This window comes from Camelus dromedarius, chromosome 27 (assembly GCF_036321535.1).
Source record: "Camelus dromedarius isolate mCamDro1 chromosome 27, mCamDro1.pat, whole genome shotgun sequence".
NCBI classification, from domain to species: domain Eukaryota; kingdom Metazoa; phylum Chordata; class Mammalia; order Artiodactyla; family Camelidae; genus Camelus; species Camelus dromedarius.
The window spans coordinates 13,334,931-13,340,677 of NC_087462.1; the positions used below are offsets into that span (position 1 = coordinate 13,334,931).

Here is a 5,747-nt window from a genome sequence, read left to right on the forward strand (position 1 = left end):
TATCATACAGTATTTGTCTTTCTCTGCCTGATTTATTTCACTTAGCTTAATGCCCTCCAGGTCCATCGGTGTTGCTGTGAATGGCAAAATTTCATTCTTTTTTATGGCTGAGTATTGTTCCATTGTATGTATATACCACATCCTTTTTATCCATTCATCTGTTGATGGACACTTAAGTTGCTTCCATATCTTGGCCATTGTAAATAAAGCTGCTATGAACATTGGAGTTCACATATGTGTTTCGAGTTAGTGTTTTGGGTTTTTTTTTGGCTTTATACCCAGGAGTGGAATTTCTGGGCCATATGATAGTTCTATTTTTAGTTTATTGAGAAACATACACACTGTTTTCCACGGTGGCTGCACCAATTTACATTCCCACCAACAGTGCTCAAGGGGTCCCTTTTCTCCACATCCTCGCCATCATTTGTTATTTGTGGTCTTTTCGACGACAGCCCTTGGGAGGTGATGCCTCATTTTGGTTTTGATTTGCATTTCCCTGATGATGAGCGATGTTGAGCATCTTTTCATGTGCCTGTTTGCCACTTGCTTTTTTCCTCTTTGGAAAGATGTCTGTGCAGTTGAACGTGTCTAGAGAGAATCGTTTCTGACATCATGATGATGCTTTTCCATTCTTGTACCACACTGATCGTTGGATGCTTCTTCTTTCAGGGGACCTGATGTTGGCTCCTTCTCTGTATCATCTGATCTGGGTCCTAGATCTGTCCTTTGGAAGATAAAGCTCTTCTTTAACTCGCGTGCCAGAGTTTCAAATCCTTGAGGACAGTGATTGGCCTTTTTTGAAGTGTTCCCTTCTCCAGGCTAAATACACACTGTTCTTTTAACCAGTCCTCATGTGGCAGGAAAACAGCCCGTGAGCCAGGAACCTCCTGTGTTAGCTCTCCGTTGTTGTGTAACAAGCTTAATGGCTAAAAACCACTTTTTATTATATTAATGCTTACATATGGTGTAACATTAAATGGTGATTCTGTTACTGTTCCATCTTATGAATTGGGAGGTTGGCTGAACTCACTTGGCTGGTTCCTGCTTGGATCTCTCAGGGGGTTGCAGTCTACACGTGAGCGGGGCTGGTTTGACTCCGACTGGCAGTCTAGAATGCCTTCATCAGTCTCCCTGGCTCTGGTCTGGGCCAGGATTTGATTGGCTAGATCCTGGAGTATCTTGACACTGGCTGGGCTTCTATCTTTCCACAAGGGCGTTCCCTGGGCTAGCTTGGGCTTCCTCACGGCGTGGTGGCCTTTGGTTAGATGGTCATTTTATTTGGTGGCTCAGTGCTCCAAGATGGAAGAGGTGGAGGCTGCCAAGCACCTTAATGTCTGGGCCCAGAGACTGTTAAGAGAGTCAGCTACATTCTTTTGATCAGAGAATTCACAGAGTCTAATCAGGTGAGGAGAAGGGACATAGGGTTTACCTTTCAATGGGAGGAGCATTGAAAAATTTGTATCTGAATGTTCCTCCCTTCTCAGCTGTCTTGATGCTAATGTCTAATGCCACCTTTTAAAACACAGATAACAGTGTTCAAAACAGGACATAATGGCCTAGCGTGCTGTCGGAGAGGCCGTGAGATTTTCTTTTTCTTCTTTTATCTTTTTTCCTTAATTTATAATTTCCCAACAACTTTCCCAGTAGCTATATCACTCACAGTGAGCCCCTAATAAACTTTCATTTACTAGATCCTTCGCATCTTTATTTCACAAACTGTTACATGGTCTCCTATTTGCATAAATTCCTTTTTGCCTCCAAAGGCAGAATTGGGTTTTTATTAAGGAAAATCTTGCCCTGTGGAATGGAGCTGGTTCTTACTTTGACGGTAGCTGCCTTTTGTTTGAAGACTGTGTGCGTAGTTCAGATGGGGTTTGTGGTCTTGTTTGCGCTTGCCTAGTCCTGCAGCCATAGGGAACTTCCTATGACACAAATCTAACTGTTGTTCCCCCTGCATAAGATTTGTCAGAGCCCCCAAGATCTTGCCCTCAGGAAAAAGTCTGACTTTTATGGATGAACTATAAGGTTTTCTATACTTACCTCCTGACTACACTCTCATTCTCCATTTTGTTTTTTGCAACAACGTATTTCTGTAGAAGGAGGGAGGAGGTCATGAAGAGGGTGTGACTGCTGGTTGACCCACAAGCTGGACCTGGGCAGTTGGAAGCTCCTCCCCCCTTCTCCTGTCCTTATGTTCTGGCCACCATTCCCACACTAGGAGCTGGTTCAAGGATGTAGCCTTGAGAGAGAGTAAGGTGTTGAGACCATCTGGGTAGTATATGTGACTGAACCCAATGAAGACCGCTATATATAATTTTAGGGTTCTGGTAGCTGGTGGTGGGGATCTGCTCAGTCTTGCAGCCACCAGAGGCTGCCCTCACAAGTAAGCTCCTTTGGTTCTTAAACCTGCCACCTGCCAGTGTGGAGTGGGCCATCTCTTCCTTCCATCTCTCCTTGCCTTCCATGTATGGGAGTCAATTTCAGATTTCACCCGGGAAACGATCGAGTTTTTGAACCACCAGTTTCCTTAAAATTTTTTCTAATTGTTTACTGATGTATTGGAAACAACTTTAAAAGAAACCCATCTTATAGCTAGCAAGCTTCTTATTCTTTTTATTTGTTTTCATAGTTTTCCCATAGAATAATCCAGATTTTCTGTGCTTACAGTGCCATTGCCTATGAATGATAACAGTTTTTTCCTTTCCAATGTTACACATGTTATTCCTCGCTGCATTGTCTGCCCTCTGGTTCAATGTTGAATAGAAGTAGTGGTTGGACAGCCTTGGCTTGTTTCTGACTTGAAAGGAAACACTTCTGACTTTTCATCATTAACTATTCTGTTTGCTGTAGGTTTTTGTTTGAAGATACTATTTATCAGATTAAGGCAGTGTCTTTCTCCTTCCTAGTTTTGCCACTTTATTTTTAATGCCTGAATGGATTTTGAATTTTAGAAGGTCCTTTTTTGCATTAACTGATGATCACAATTTTTGTTAATTGTTCGCATTAATTCATGACTTTCAGTGATAGGTGCCTATAGTTAAACCCACCTTTCATTCCTTTTTATTGCTGAGTGGCATTCCGTTTATAGATACATCACAGTTTGTTCATCCATTTACTTGCGGATGACACTCAGGTTCTTTGCAGTGTTTGGCTATTACTAAAACTAAGTTGTTATGAAGATTCATGTACACAAATCTTTGTATGGGCATGTGTTTTCATTTGTCTTAGGTGAACACCTAAGAGTAGAATGGCTGGATCACATGGTAGGTGAATGTCTAATTAAAAAAAAAAAAGAAACTGCCAGGCTGTTTTCTAAACTGGACATACTATTTTATATTTTATCAACAATCTATGGGAGTTCCAGTTGCCCTACATTCTGGCCTTTACTTGATGTGATTATCTTTGAAATTTCAGCCATTCCAATCTAGGTGTCAGGATAGCTCATTATGATTTTAATCTGCATTTCCGTGATGACTAATGATGATTTCCAACTTTTCATGTGCTTCTCAGCTATCTGTACCTCTTTTTTTCTGAAGTGTTATGTTCAAATTTTACCCTGTTTTTAAAACTGGGTGGTTTTCTTTTTCTTTTTCTTTTTTTTTAACTTTTCTTTATTGAGTTATAATCATTTTACAATGTTGTGTCAAATGGTTGTTTTGTTATTAATGAGTTATGGTGTTAAGTATATTCTGGCTACAAGCCCTTTACCTGATATATGATTTTGGAATATTTTCTCCTAGTCTGTGGCTTGCTTTTTCATTTTTAAAAAATGATGTCTTTAAAAAACCCAAACCATTTAATTTTGAAGTCTGAATTATCATTTTTCTATGACTTGTGTCTTATGTGTTCTATCTAAATTTTTTTTTACCTACGTCAAGGTTGTAAGGGTTTCCTCTTTTTACCTTCTAGAAGCTTCATAACTTTAAGTTTTATAGGTAATGATCCATTTTGAATTAACATTTTTTTGTGGTGTGATGGAGGGGGTTAATATTCTCTTTTTAAGAACTTCTCTTTTTAAGAACTATTTTTATACCCATGCTCGGGTGAGTTGGCTATGTTTTTTTCTTTGTCATATATTCTTCACCTGTTTCAAGATAAGGTTGTTCTAGTCTCATAAGATGAATTGGAGAGCTTGCTGCTTTTTAAAATTCTTTGGAATAGTTTGTATGAGATTAAAATTTTTTATTTCTTACAATTTGAGAAAATTTACTTTTTAAACAGCCTTGGCTTGCTTGGTTCTGTATGTATAAATAAATATTGACCTAATTTTTAAAATGCTATTATTCTATTTATATTTTCTGTGTCTTCTTTAGTCATGTTTAAATTATATTTTAATGGGAACTTGCTTATTTTTATGTCCTAGAAATAGTAACCTAAAGGCATTATGTCTTATATTTTTCTTCATTCTTTTTAAAAAAAAATTTTTTTTTTTTGGTGGGGAGGAAGTCATTAGGTTTATTTATTTATTTTTAATGGAAATACTGGGGCTTGAACCCAGGACCTCATGCATGTGAGGCACACATTCTACCACTGAGTTATACCTCCACAGATTTTTTTTTTAAACCAGTCTGACTCATTGCTATTAATTGAGAGCTCATTGAGAGCTGTGACCAAATCTTATTTATCACTGTCGGCTCTGGCACAGGTACCAAATCCTGGGGGTTGAATACATTGGTGAAACTGGAGTTCAGTCCAATAGCAAGTCTGGTCAGCTCTACCTGCAGGATACATGCAACCACTTCTCACCATTTCTCCCGCTATCCTCCTGTCCCTTCTAAGCATCATTCTCTCTTGTCTGGACATCTGCCTCAGACTCCAGATTTCCCTGCTTCACTCTTGCCCCCTTCCTTTGGTCTGTTTCCCAGAAAACACTCAGAAAGATCATTCATAAACTTTCAACGGATCATAGCAGCCTCCCTGCTCAAAGCTCTCCAATGGCTTTTCATCACACTTAGAATAAATTCTGAATGGAGTAGAAATGTGGAATTGACAAAGCATATCTTCAGAATCCCAAAGCTTTCTGTTTAGTATCCCCAGCCATCACTCCTCTAACTTCCCCATAGGTACCAAATGGCTTTGTGTTCCACCTTTGTACTCTAACTCCACCCTCAACCTCAATCCCATACGCCTGTTGGCTAACTAGAATCTTCAAAATTTGGAGGAAGGTTTTCCTTCTCCTTGATGGAAATGTTTGCCACTAAATGAACTGCAACCATTTGCCTAGGATCTTGTAGGGTCGCAAAGCTGGAGACCATCTTGATGAATCTACGTCAGTTAAAAGCTGTACCATAACGCTCTTGCTCACGTCTAAATGCACCCAAGTGGCTAGATGGATTCTGTTTTGTTTTTTAAAATTTATTTTATTAAAAAATTTTTTTTTGTGGGGAGAGGTAGTTAGATTTACTTACTTATTTATCTTTAGAGGAAGTACTGGGGATCGATCCTAAGCATGTGCTCTACCACTTGAGCTACACCGTCTTCCCCAGATTCTGCTTTCATTTGTTCATCTTTTTCTTTTCCAGTTCTTTGGAAGGCAGCATTGGTTGTTTAATAGGAGTTTTTTTTTTACAATGCAGGTCCTCCATGTATTTATCTCTACCTGTAATATTTATTTTTATTTTGTCTTAGTTCATACAAAATTTGAGGCAATTTAACTTGCAATAATTATGCCTCAGATAAACCTCATTGGCTATGATACTGCTACTGGACAAAGTTTTGAGTCAACTTAAAAGAAAGTTAACTATGAT

At 38.8% G+C, this 5,747-nt stretch overlaps 1 non-coding gene across 1 annotated transcript; it reads right to left on the reverse strand.

Annotated features, from left to right (window-relative positions):
- Positions 1-4,473: 4,473 nt before the first annotated feature.
- On the reverse strand, positions 4,474-4,545 carry TRNAV-CAC (transfer RNA valine (anticodon CAC)). The gene has a single exon. It is a non-coding gene; the product is annotated as a tRNA-Val (tRNA).
- Between the last annotated feature and the right edge of the window lie 1,202 nt (positions 4,546-5,747).